Below are 14,075 nucleotides of genomic sequence, written 5' to 3'. Positions count from 1 at the left end.
CTGCTCAGCCAGCTGCTCATTCGGCAATCATGATGCTCCCGCCTGAGCCTAGGGTTCCCATTCCGGAAAGATTTTCAGGGGACCGCTCCAAGTTCCGGGCTTTTCGCAACGCCTGCCAGCTTTACTTTGCCCTCCAGCCCAGGACTTTCTCCCTGGAGGCAACTAAGGTGGGGTTTGTTATTTCTCTCCTACAAGAACCTCAGTCCTGGGCCCACCAGCTCCTGGAGAACGACAGTCCCCTTACTCAGACTCTCTCCACCTTCTTCGAGGGGATGGCACAACTTTATGACGATCCCCAACGGGCTGCCACCGCAGAATCCGCATTAACTGCGCTCCAGCAAGGCCGTAGGACGGCTGAGGACTATGTCTCGGACTTCAGACGCTGGAGCGCAGATACCCAGTGGAACGAGTCAGCCCTTAGACACCAATTTCGCATGGGCCTGTCTGAAGGCCTTAAGGACGAGTTAGCTCGTGTTGGCACTCCTGACGCCTTAGAGGACTTAATTGCTCTGGCCATTCAGATAGACCGCAGACTTCGCGAGTGTAGGGCCGAACGCTCTTCCCAACCACTGAGACCTGCCTGGATGACGGCCAGAACCCCGTCTTCCACACCTTTCTTCTCTCCTCCCCCTCAAAGAGGACCTGCCAGTGTGTCTCCTGCTCCTGAGGAACCTATGCAGCTTGGACTACTCCGACCTTCCCTGTCTCCTGAAGAGCGAGCCCGCCGCCGTCAAATGAACTTGTGCCTATACTGTGGCGGCTCCGGACATTATGTGGCCAACTGTCCTGTGAAGTCACGTAAGTGCCTCTCTTCAGTGTCTCGCAGTTCCTTTAACCTGCCTTCCAACTCTCTCCATGTTGCCCTTCTACTCTCGTTTCAGCTTTCGGGAAGAACGATCTACGTCAACGCCATCCTTGACTCCGGAGCCTGCGGTTGCTTCATTGATGCTGCCTTCACCGACCTGCATTCCATTCCACTCCAGAAAAAACCTCATGGACTCGCCATCTTTTTGGCCGATGGCTCCCAGATTAAGTCCGGTCGAGTCACCCAGGAGACCCTTCCACTACCCACCTCCACCTCCTGCCAACATACGGAACTGTTAATTCTTGATTATTTTGGGGTCATTTCATCCCCACTCTTTCCTGTGATTCTGGGCATCCCATGGCTGCAGGCCCACAATCCCTCCATTGACTGGACTTCAGGGGAAGTGAGGTTCCTCTCCCCTTACTGCCAGGACCACTGCCTTTCTGGGGCTTCTGTACAATCCGGAACACTTCTCTGTCTAGACCCAGACCTGGATTTATGTCAATCTGTCCCCGAGCCTTACCATGAGTTTCTGGATGTTTTCAGTAAACGGGGGGCTGACTCCTTACCCCCGCATCGCCCCTACGACTGTCCCATTGAACTCCTTCCTGGGGCAGAGATCCCATTTGGACGTGTCTACCCTTTATCCGAGAAGGAACAAGAGGCTCTGAAGGCATACATCTCCGAGAACCTCAAGAAGGGGTTCATCCGTCACTCCACGTCTCCTGCTGGGGCTGGAATATTTTTTGTTACTAAAAAAGACCAGACCCTTCGACCCTGTGTGGACTATCGGGAGCTGAACAGAGTCACGATTAAAAACCGCTATCCCCTACCCCTGATTCCAGAACTCTTCCAAAAACTGAGGTCGGCTACTATTTTTACTAAGTTGGACTTGAGAGGAGCCTATAACTTGGTCCGCATACGAGCAGGTGACGAGTGGAAAACTGCGTTCCAGACTCGTTTTGGGCACTACGAGTACCTGGTGATGCCTTTCGGGTTGTGTAACGCCCCAGCCACCTTCCAGCACTTGATTAATGATGTCTTCCGGGACTTCTTGGATATCTTCGTCATCGTATATCTTGATGACATCCTGATCTTCTCCAGGTCCCTGGAACAGCACCGGGCACACGTCGGCAGAGTACTGCTTCGGCTCCGGCAACATGGACTCTACGCTAAGGCCGAAAAATGTAAATTCGAACAACAGGAGATCCAATTCCTCGGCCTGGAAATCTCTCCAGCAGGCATCAGGATGGACCCGCAAAAGGTCGCTGCGGTCCTTGATTGGCCAGCCCTCACTGACAAGAAAGGCATCCAACGCTTTGTGGGCTTCGCCAACTTTTATAGAAAATTCATTAAAGGATTCTCAGCCATTATCTCTCCCATCACCCAGCTCACCAAGCAAAATACGCGCTTCCTTTGGGGTCCTGAAGCCAAGGCCGCCTTCAAAAAACTCAAGGACTTGTTCACCTCTGCTCCTATCCTCAGTCACCCGGATCCATCTAGACCTTATATTCTGGAGATAGATGCCTCTGAGATAGCAGTAGGGGCGGTGGTCTCCCAGCGCTTAGGTAAAGACGACCTGATGCACCCTGTGGGGTTCTTTTCCCGAAAACTCTCTCCGGCGGAGAGGAATTATGATGTGGGCGATCGGGAATTACTTGCCATTAAGTCTGCTTTGGAGGAGTGGAGATACTTACTCGAAGGGGCGGTACACCCCGTGCTCATCTACACGGATCACAAAAACCTCGAGTACCTCCGTACCGCTAAACGCCTAAAACCTCGGCAGGCTCGTTGGGCCCTCTTTTTCTCCCGGTTCTGTTTTCACATAACCTTTCGCCCTGGATCAAGAAACGTTAAGCCAGATGCACTCTCCCGTATGTTTGACAGCCCCAAGGACACCGCACCCCCGGATACCATCCTCCCTGCTAACACCTTTCTACTCATCCAGTCAGACCTAGTGTCTCTGCTAAAAAGTGCTTCCTCCACATCTTCCTGTCCCCCGGGAATCTCACTAGCATCCAGGGAAGGCCTGCTTTGGAAGGACAACCTGATCTTCGTCCCTGAAGATGTGAGAATTAAGGTCTTGGGTCTCCTCCATGACCATCCGCTCGCTGGGCACTTTGGTGTCCGCAAGACTTTGGAACTGGTACAGCGCTCCTTCTGGTGGCCAGGCATGAGGGAGTTCTGCAAACAGTATGTAAATTCCTGCCCCGTATGTAGTCGGAATAAGGTCCCCAGAAATCGGGCTTGGGGGCTGCTTAAACCTCTTCCCGCACCCGACCGCCCTTGGCGGATGATTACTATGGATTTTATTGTGGAACTTCCCCCTTCTGAGAACTGCACTGCTATCTTTGTAGTTTGTGACCGTCTGACCAAGATGGCCCACTTCCTACCCTTAAGGGGAACCCCTTCCGCGACCGAGACTGCCCATATTTTTATCAAAGAAATAATCAGTCTCCACGGGGTACCCACCAATATTGTATCTGATAGAGGGGTTCAGTTCACCTCCCGTTTCTGGCGAGCCCTATGTGTGAATCTTTAAAAATAGAATTGGCCCTGTCCTCTGCCTACCACCCACAGACCAATGGGCAAACGGAACGCACCAACACAACCCTCGAGCAATATATTAGATGTTTTTCTTCCTTTGTCCAAGACGATTGGGTCTCTCTGTTACCGCTGGCGGAATTCGCCTACAACAATGCCAGCCATGCTACCACTGGGCAGTCCCCGTTCTTCGCCAATTACGGTTTTAACCTGTCTTTTCTTCCCGATATCCTTACAGAATCTCATGTTCCAGCAGTACAGGATACGGTATCCTTTCTCCAGCAGAATAACCGGACCCTGCGGGAGGTCATAACCAAGGCTCAGGCTGACAGCAAGAGGAGCTTTGATCGAGGAAGAAGGGGAGAATTGATCCTTCAAGTCGGGGACCAGGTATGGCTGTCTTCTTCTAATTTAAAACTAGCATGTCCCTCCAGGAAATTGGCACCCAAGTTTCTGGGCCCGTTTCCCGTTAAGAGGAAAATTAACGAGGTGTTTTATGAACTGTCCCTGCCTGATTCCATGAGAATACATCCAGTCTTTCACGTAGCTTTACTTAAGCCTGCTGTACCTGATCCCTTCCCTGGTAGAGAAACAAGGCCACCCGACCCTGTGCTGATTGATGGCAGTGAGGAATTTGAAGTGGAGGCCATTCTGGATTTCAGAAGACGACGGGGACAAGGTCAGTTTCTAATTAAATGGAAGGGCTATGGCCCGGAGAATAATTCTTGGGAACCTGCTTCTAATGTACATGCTAATAGACTCATCCAGGCCTTCTTTGCTGCACACCCGGAGAAAAGAGCCTCTAGGGGCACCCGGAGGTTGCCCCTTGTGGGGGGGCAATGTCAGGAATCCGCCCGTTCCGTGCGATCGGCTCTCCGACGCGCGTGGGTGCACGTCGTTCGTATGTGCGCGCGGTACACGCACGCACGGGCGAGCGTTAGTTCGATTGGCGCCAGTGGCCCTTTTTAAAGGCACAGTTGCAGGGGTTCTGTGCTGTCTTGTCTGCAGCTTGTGCTCGAAGTAACCTGCTTATCTGCCTGCTACCTATCTGATACCTGACCCGGCTCCGTCTGACCTTGTTGACCTCTCCTGCTCCGACCCCGGCTTGTTTGACCCTTCTTGGACTGTTTTCCTGTTGCCGAACCTCTGCTTGTACCTGATTCCTCTGCTGACTTCTGTGTCTGCTACCTTCGCATCCAGAAGACCCATCCATCCTGATTCCACGGTCTGCGGCCTTCTCCTAGCTGCTTCCCTGCTACAGAGAGCTCCTGCTCCAGAGGATCCTCATCTACCCAGCACCTGCTGCTGCACCTGGCTGGACTCTCCTACCCCACTGCGCTCCGGTCTTCCTGTTCCCATTCCAGCGAGACCCGAACCAGAGCCGTAAGAGAGTTCCCCTTCCACTAAGTCAGACTCATTATCCGAAGTCCCTAACAGTAGACTCATAGTGAATTACAGGACTCGGCTTGTCAACTTTTATGGAAGAGCTGTGAAAATGTGTACAGTTTGAGGTCTTATCCAGGACAGACTGGTTCTTACCTTTCATGGATGAGCTGTAGTATGAATAAAACCTAAAGTATTGTCTGAAAATAGTTCCTAGTGAAAATCACCATCACTATACGTAACTCATTATTTTTGACAATGACCAGGGGTACTAATATTTAATTGTCTTATATCTAAAAGTGCAAAACGTGTTTTTAGAATTATAAAGGCCTCAATGTAATTACTTATTTTCTTTCCATTTACACACTGCGGTTTACGGAGGTCGTTCTCAACCTCAGTCCTCAAGTACCCCCAAGTTTTGGGAACTTCCCTTAGATAAAATAGCTCTTATCAATACCATGTCATTGATATTGATTTAAAGCAGCCGTGCAAAGTAAAGAAATACCTGAAAACATGGCCCGTTGCGGGTACTTGAGAACTGAGGTTGCAAACCACTGGTTTATGGGACTTAGCTCCTCAACCTTTATGAAAGAGCTATGGAAATGTTTAAAGTTTGAGGTTTTATCTGAGACAAACTGGTTGTTAGAGAAGGTATGGCCTTGATGCTCATTGAACTGAATAGGCAGTCCGGGAGATATCCCCCAATGTTTTTTTTTTTTCTCAGCACAGTTTATTCTAGAGATGAGTTTAGACTTCAAAATAGCAAGAGAAAAAATGTGCCCATGGGACTTTTTAGAGTTGCGCCTAGGAAAAAAAAAAGTTAATACCACTTTCCATAAAATTCTAAATATTCAAATATTCAAGTTAAAAATTGACACAATGAACATAACATATGTCATGATATTAAACATTTTTACTTTGGGCTGCTGACACACTATTCTGATGTCACTTCTCAATTGTTACTTGTACTACAGGCTCTTACACAGCCCTTTACCTACTTCAGTCCTGTCTTCTTGGGTCCCCCTGTGCGCCCGGACTGGCTGGCCCACCCTATCTTCAACACCCGAACTGAGCGTGTCCTTGGGTGCCCCTCTATGCCTCTGCCCTATCTGGGAACAATCCTATGGATCTTGTTACCCCCTTGATTCCTATGTTGGTGTATATACTGGATTTGACTATCTCCTGAAGAAGTGAACATTGCTTTACGAAATGTGTTGAAATATAGTCCAACCCGCTTATCTCTGAAATGCTGCTTATATTTTAAAATATACATCCAAGTTTATATGTACGTTTTTCACCACTTGCTTACTGGGCGCTTAAAGCTCCCTCCTGTCCAGCTATCATTTTTTTCCCACAAATAGAGCTTTCTTTTGGCGCGGTATTTGATCACCTCTGCGGTTTTTCTTTTTTGTTAAAAAATTAAAATCATTGAATTAAAAAAAATATATATATATATATATATATATATATATATATATATATATATATATATATATATATATATATATATATATATATATATATATATATATATATATATTATTTTTTTTTTTTTTTTTTTTTATATTTTGTTATAAAATTTTCCTCCTTCATTAATGTATGCTGAAGAGACGGCACTGATGGGCACCGATAGGTGGCAGTGATGGGCACTGATGGGTGGCAGTGATGGGCACTGATCGATTACACTGATAGGCAGGACTGGTGGGCATTGATAGGTGGAACTTGTGGGCACTGATAGGTGGGACTCATGGGCATTGATAGGTGGCACTGGTGGGCACTGGCAGGTGGCAATGGCAGGTGGCACTGGCAGGGGGTAGTGATAGACACATCATAAGCTGGTGATCTGCTTTTTTTTCTCCTCACTGAGTTCCGCCAACTTCTCTGCACTTTCGGCCACTCAGTTTAGGAGTTTGGACTTCACACAGGTCTTTTATGAAAGTTAAAGAGCTGATTATCACCGAACAAAGCTCCTTTCCCTCTTTGAGTTATTGGAAAAGCTAAAGAAAGATAATTACATTTTTCAGAAATCTTCAGATCTTTCAGAAATCTTCAGAAATTTTTTTCAGTTTCAGAAAATAAAAACAGTTTAAAAGAGATGAAAAGTTCAAAGGGAATTTTGGTGCTTAATCTGAAGCATCAAAATTCACTCATCACTACTGCTGAGGTGACACTGCTGTTTTCATTGTGATGCCTTGCGGCATCCTGTGTCACCTCTTCATCTTCGGTAGCAGCTAGCCATTTTCTATTTGTTGTTTGATGGGCTAGGTGACAAAGAAAACTGGTTATCTGCCTGAAGTTCTGCTTGAGGGCTAAATTCTGGTGGGTGGTGGCTCTTTCTTTTTTTTTTTCTATTAGTTCTTGGTAGATCTACTTTACATTTTTAGTTCTTTTGTGAAGTAAGTAGAGGGTTTACAACTTGACCTTTGTCATGCTGATTCCCCCCCACTTCATTTTGGCATTATAGAGCTTGCTAAACTTCTAAAACCGACTTCTTCTTGGATTGTTCAACGTTGGTGGCCATATGAGAGGTCAACCCCGTTCCATCCCAAGGCGTTGCTGCATATTTCTGTCTGCCTCCAAAGGCATTGTCCTTCAATTATGGCAGCTCCACAACAAACGTTTTCAAAGGAACTCATAGGTTTTGGGGGAAGGGATAGGGGCACAAGGGGCATTAATATAATTTAACCGCCTGAGCCTTTTTCTCTCTGTAATGTGCCAAGCATTTTTTATTTGGGAGACATTTTGGTTCTGAATAATACAATGGGCCCAGGATTGTTTAGTGGGACGTCAATGGGGGCTGAATCTATTCTGGCCATTTTCAAGTGCCAAAAGGGATATGTGCCAATGCAATAAGAAAAAACATTCCGTTCAACAGGATGAAGGGGTTTTAATAATGTTTCAAGTGAAACATTAACAACTTGCCGCCCGCCCTATAGGGAATTGACAGTGGCAAAGTGGTTTCATAATCCTGATCGGACGTCATATGACGTGATCAGGATTATGAGCCGCTGCGCGCCCCCGGGGGCGCGCATCGCGGCGATCGTTGTTGCAGGGTGTCGGTCTGACACCCGGCAACTACGATCTCGGTAAAGAGTCTCCGACGGAGACTCTTTACCACGTGATCAGCCGTGTCCAATCACGGCTGATCACAGTGTAAATGGGAAGAGCCGGTGATCGGCTTTTCCTCACTCGCGTCTGTCAGATGCGAGTAGAGGAGAGCCGATCGGCTGCTCCTCTGACAGGGGGGTCTGTGCTGATCGATTATCAGCACAGCCCCCCCGAGGATGCCCACACTGGACCACCAGGGATGCCACCAGACCACCAGGGAAAAGGTAATCCTCCCTAGACCACCAGGGATGCCAGTGAGCACAATGGATGCCAATCAGTGCCCATAATGGATGCCAATCAGAGCCCACAGTGGGCATCACTGATTGGCATGCATTATTGTTTGGCACTAATTGGCATCCATTAGTACAGTATAACACCAATGCCGCCTATGAGTGCCCACCTGTGCCGCCTATGAGTGCCCACCTGTGCCGCCTATCAGTGCCCACCCATGCCCATCTGTGCCGCCTATCCATGCCCATCTGTGCTGCCTATCCATGCCCATCTGTGCCGCCTATCCATGCCCATCTGTGCCGCCCATCCATGCCAATCCGTGCCGCCCATCCATGCCAACCCGTGCCAGCTATCAGTGCCAATTTGTGCCACCTATCAGTGTCCATCCGTGTCGCCCATCCGTGTCACCCATCAGTGCCGCCTATCAGTGCCGCCTATCAGTGCCACCTATCAGTGCCGCCTATCAGTGCCACATATCAGTGTCCATCAATGCCACCTCATCAGTGCCACTTCATTGGTGCCACATCATTGGTGCCCATCAGTGCCGCCTTATCAGTGCCCATCAGTGTAGCCCCATTAGTGCCCATCAGTGAAGGAGAAAACGTACTTATTTACAAAGTTTTGAAACTGAAACAAAAAAAAAACATTTTTTTTTTCAAAATTTTTGGTATTTTTTTATTTGTAGCGCAAAAAAATAAAAACCGTAGAGGTGATCAAATACCACCAAAAGAAAGCTCTATTTGTGGGGAAAAAAATGATAAAAATTTCGTTTGGGTACAGTGCAGCATGACCGCGCAATTGTCATTCAAAGTGCGACAGCGCTGAAAGCTCAAAATTGGTCTGGGCAGGAAGGTGTTTAACCAGTTGCCGACCGCCGGCCGTCAAATGACGGCCAGGCGGCGCAGCTCTCGCGGCGGGAGGCCGTCATATGACGGCCTCCCGTTTAAACAGGGTATGCGCGCGATCGTGCGCGCGCATCCCCGTTCCCTCGGTGGCGGCGTGTCACGGAGACACCGCTCACCACCGAGGGTGGTAAACAGCCATTGGTCATGGCTGTTTACCACGTGATCGGCCGTGACTTCATCACGGCCGATCACAGCAAGTGCTCGTCGCCTGTAAACGGCGCATGCGCGGGATCAGGAGCGCGCTGCTCGTTCACATCGGTGGTGGCGTGTTCCCCGGGAACACTGCTCGTCACCGATGCCGGTAAACAGCCATTGGCTGGCTGTTTACCCATGTGATCGGCTGTGAACCTTTCACAGCCGATCACTAAATGTAAACACAGAGCGGTAACTGCCAGTTTCCAGTGTGAGGAGAGAAGAGCCTGGAGCAGTGAGTTATCGATCTGTGTTCTGTAGTGTCTACACCAACACCACACTTGTCAGATCGCCCCCCCCCCCCCCACTGTCATCTGTCACCCAACAGTCACCACAGTCACCCAATAAAGTGAACCTGTCACATAGGAGACTGCCATCAGTGACCGTCAGCGGTGCACCTGTCACCCATCAGTGACCGCCAGCTGTCGCCCGTCACCCACCAGTGACCGCCAGCTGTCACCTGTCACCCACCAGTGACCGCCAGCTGTCACCCGTCACCCACCAGTGACCGCCAGCTGTCACCCGTCACCCATCAGCCACCGCCAGGCGTCACCCATCAGTGACCGCCAGACATCAACCGTCACCCATCAGTGACCGCCAGACTTCACCGTCACCCATCAGCCACCGCCAGGCGTCACCCATCAGTGACCGCCAGCTGTCACCCGTCACCCACCAGTGACCGCCAGCTGTCACCCGTCACCCATCAGCCACCGCCTGCAGTCAGCCATCAGTGACCGCCAGACATCACCCGTCACCCATCAGTGACCACCAGACATCATCCGTCACCCGTCATCCATCAGTGACCACCAGACGTCACCCGTCACCCATCAGTGACCGCCAGACATCAACCGTCACCCATCAGTGACCGCCAGACTTCACCCGCCATCCATCAGCCACCACCAGCCGTCACACATCAGCCATCGCCTGTCACCCATCAGTGACCGCCATCTATCGCCTGTCACCCATCAGTGACCGCCAGCCATCGCCTTTCACCCATCAGTGACCACCAGCCATTGCACGTCACCCATCAGTGACCGCCAACCATCACCCTCCACCCATCAGTCACCGCCAGCCATCAGTGACCGCTAGCCGTCACCCGTCACCCATCAGTGACCGCCAGCCATCAACCGCCACCCATCGTGACTGCCAGCCATCAGTGACCATCACCCATCAGTGACTGCCAGCCATCAGTGACCATCACCCGTCACAATCCGTGGCCTGTCACACCGTCATCACCTGCCACCCATCGCACAGCCCATCAGTGAACGTCACCTGTCACACAGCCATCAGCGCCATGGCCAGAAGAGTATACACCAGCGAGGAGGCGTTCCAGATCCTCTCCATGACCGATGAGAGCAACGGGGAATTCTCATCAGATTCCAATTCCGATTCTGATTCCGAATCAAATTCGGCATTTAACCCGAATAGTGAATCGGAAATTGATTCGGAGGAAGAATGGGTCCCTCCTAAAAGGGCAAGGCCCTCTGAAAACCAGGATTATATTCCCAGGCCCGGTATCAGAGCTCCTGCCAGCAATAGGCCCCAAGAACAAATTCCCAGGCCCAGTACCAGCGCTGCTGTCAGCGTTAGGCCCCGGGATCAAATGCCTAGTACCAGCTTTGCCGCCGGCGATGGGCCTCACCAACAATTGCCCAGACCCAGTACCAGTGCTGGCACATCACGCCTGAGTACCAGCATAGGAAATTCCAATCCGACTACTAGAGTGTCACATCCCCCAAGAGCCAGGGCCTCTACATTTATGCCAGATGGTCTTGCCAACCCAACATGGCTGCCTTCCAACTCGGCATCACCAATTATTCCCCCTTTCACAGCACAGCCAGGTGTGCAGACCAACACCCAAAATTTTTCAGAGATCGATTTTGTTCATCTGTTTTTGCCCGACACATTTCTGCAATTAGTTGTGGACCAGACAAATTTATATGCCCAGCAGTATATTGCCAATAACCCCCACTCATCATATGCCCGTCCCTTTGAGTGGCGAGATCTCAATTTGGAGGAATTCAAAATTTTTATGGGCCTCACCCTGAACATGGGGATAACAAAAAAAAGTGAAGGACATGCCTATTGGTCCACCCTACCCATCCACCACATGGCTATGTATTCTGCCGAAATGTCCAGGTCCAGATACAAGAAGATAATGCGCTTTCTTCACTTTAGCGACAACACCGAGTGCCTTCCCCACAATCATCCAAATTATGACAAGTTATATAAACTTGTCATAATGATACATTTCTTTTCCCAACAATTTGCAGAACTCTATGTCCCCGATCAAAATATATGTGTCGATGAGTCCCTGGTACCCTTTGCAGGCCGGCTAGGAATAAAGCAATATATACCTAGCAAAAGGGCCAGATACGGAATAAAATTATACAAACTATGTGAGAGAGCCACGGGATATCTGTATGCGTTCCGCATATATGAAGGAAGAGATTCCCAGCTCCAGCCCCCTGAGTGCCCGGCCTACATGGGCACAACTGGAAAGATTGTATGGGACCTGGCATACCCACTTCTGAACAAAGGATATCACATATACCTTGACAACTTTTACACCAGCCTGCCCCTTTTCAGACACTTATACATTGCAAAAACCCTTGCCTGCGGAACCTCCAGAAAAAATAGAAAGGGCTTCCCACAATCACTGGCAAACAAAAAGCTGCGAAGGGGGGAAAGAGCATCACTGAGATGCAACGAAGTGCTGGCCTTGAGGTGGAAGGATAAAAGGGACGTGTACATGATGTCCACCATCCATGAGGACACTACAATTGATGTTCAAAGAAGACGAGGTCCCACTGAAAAGCCAACGTGTGTCCAAGATTATAATCTCTACATGGGGGGAGTGGATTTCAACGATCAAATGATTCAGCCCTATTTGTCAATAAGGAGGTCCCGATTCTGGTACAAGAAAGTAGCAATCTATCTAATCCATTTGGCCATTTATAATTCCTACATAGTCTACACCAAATCCATGGAAAGCCCCGCCCCCTTCCTAAAATTCATCGAAGAAGTTGTCATGACCCTCATCTATCACCAAAGACCCCCCCTAGTTGACCTTCGCTCTGAGGCTGTTTGCCGACTTCGTGAGCGCCACTTCCCCTTCAGAATTCCAGCATCTGAAACAGGCCGAAGACGGCAAAAAAAATGTCGCGTGTGCACCAAAAAAGGGTTTCGAAAAGATACCAGCTACCATTGTCCCGATTGTCCCTCCCAACCTGGCCTTTGCATTGGTGAATGCTTCAAACTTTATCATACATCCCTAAAATATTAGCCCATATTTTTAACCATTTCCCCATTTTCATTATCTGTGCTGACCATTTTTCATGCTTCCCCAAATAACCATGCCACTGCCTTCCACGTGAACTGACCCTGGCCTGTTTTTTGACTATGCCTCTGCCTACTGTTTGGACTGCTTCTACGTGAACTGACCCTGGCCTGTTTTGTGACTATGCCTTTGCCTACCGTTTAGATTGCTTCCACGTGAACTGACCCTGGCCTGTTTTACCAACTACGCTTATGCCTACCGCTTGGACTGCTTTCACGTCATCTGACCCTGGCCTGTTTTATGGACTATGCTTTTGCCTACCGCTTGGACTGATCTGTTGCCCTGCTACTCTAGGACACAGGGGTCTCCCATGTGAGGGGCTCCAGAAATGTTTTTCCGGATGGAGGAAACAATTTTTATTGTTTCTTCCGGTTTTCGGAATAGGGTCTGGAGTCCGGAGGCTTCATAGAGATTTGGGAGGGTCGAAGCCTCTACCCCTGTGCCCATGTGCACAGGTCTTACGTGATTGCGGCCCTCAGCCTGCCGCTGACTTACTGCCACCATGCCTCTGCCTGCCGCATGAACGGACCACACCGCTACCTGGACTATGCAAATAATTAGCTGTAGCAAGAGGCAGTATGTTTATGAAGGGCTGGAGAGCGGTGCGATAATGAGTGTCTGCAGGTAACGGTGTACCAGGACCAATATTATGGCTCTCTCTGTCTGGACAATTTCTATGGACTGCCATGCTGACAATATCCTTGTGCTGACTATAGACAATATTCCTGCCGGCTGCCTTGATAACTACCATTGCTGTCGCTAAGTACATCCCTGCCTGCTGCCTGGACCAGCGCTCTGGTGGATACTACACAGGTAATGCTTTTTTTTTTTACCCTTTCCACAATAGAATTTATTTTGGATTATAATTCTTGGTATGTACATGCTATGTGTTAGAAATACGAAGGTCCTTCAAAAATGATAGGTTGCCAGGTAACTATATGTCATTTATGCTCCTAGAACGTCTGATGGTGCTACTTGAATGTTGGGCCTTTGTATGTGGCCAGGCAGTGTAAAAGTTTCACACATGTGGTATCGCCATACTCAGGAGGAGTAGCAGAATGTATTTTGGGGTGTCATCTTTGCTATGTACATGCCATCTGTTGGAAATATCTGATAAATGGACAACTTTGTGTAAAAAAAAATGCGTTTTCATTTTTTTCCACATTTTCCAAAAACTTCTGGAAAAAAATGAACCATTCAAAAGACTCATTATGCCTCATAGATTATACATTGGGGTGTCTGCTTTCCAAAATGGGGTCATTTTGGGGGCAATTCCATTGTCCTGGTGCTCCAGGGCCTTCAAAAGTGTAATAGGTGGTTGAGAAATGAAATGTGTAATTTATGCTCGTAGAATGCCTGAAGATGCTATTTCAGTGTTGGGCCTTTGTATGTGGACAGACTGTGTAAAAGTCTCACACATGTGGTATCGCCATACTCAGGAGGAGTAGCAGAATGTATTTTGGGGTGTCATCTTTGCTATGTACATGCTATGTGTTGGAAATATCTGATAAATGGACAACTTTGTGTAAAACAAAATGCGTTTTCATTTTTTTCCGCATTTTCCAAA

Source organism: Lithobates pipiens, unplaced genomic scaffold (genome assembly GCF_037356315.1).
Source record: "Lithobates pipiens isolate NorthernLeopardFrog02 unplaced genomic scaffold, aLitPip1_a1.2 Scaffold_8, whole genome shotgun sequence".
Taxonomy (NCBI): domain Eukaryota; kingdom Metazoa; phylum Chordata; class Amphibia; order Anura; family Ranidae; genus Lithobates; species Lithobates pipiens.
The sequence above is the reverse complement of the archived record's forward strand: the minus strand, read 5'-3'. Positions refer to the sequence as shown.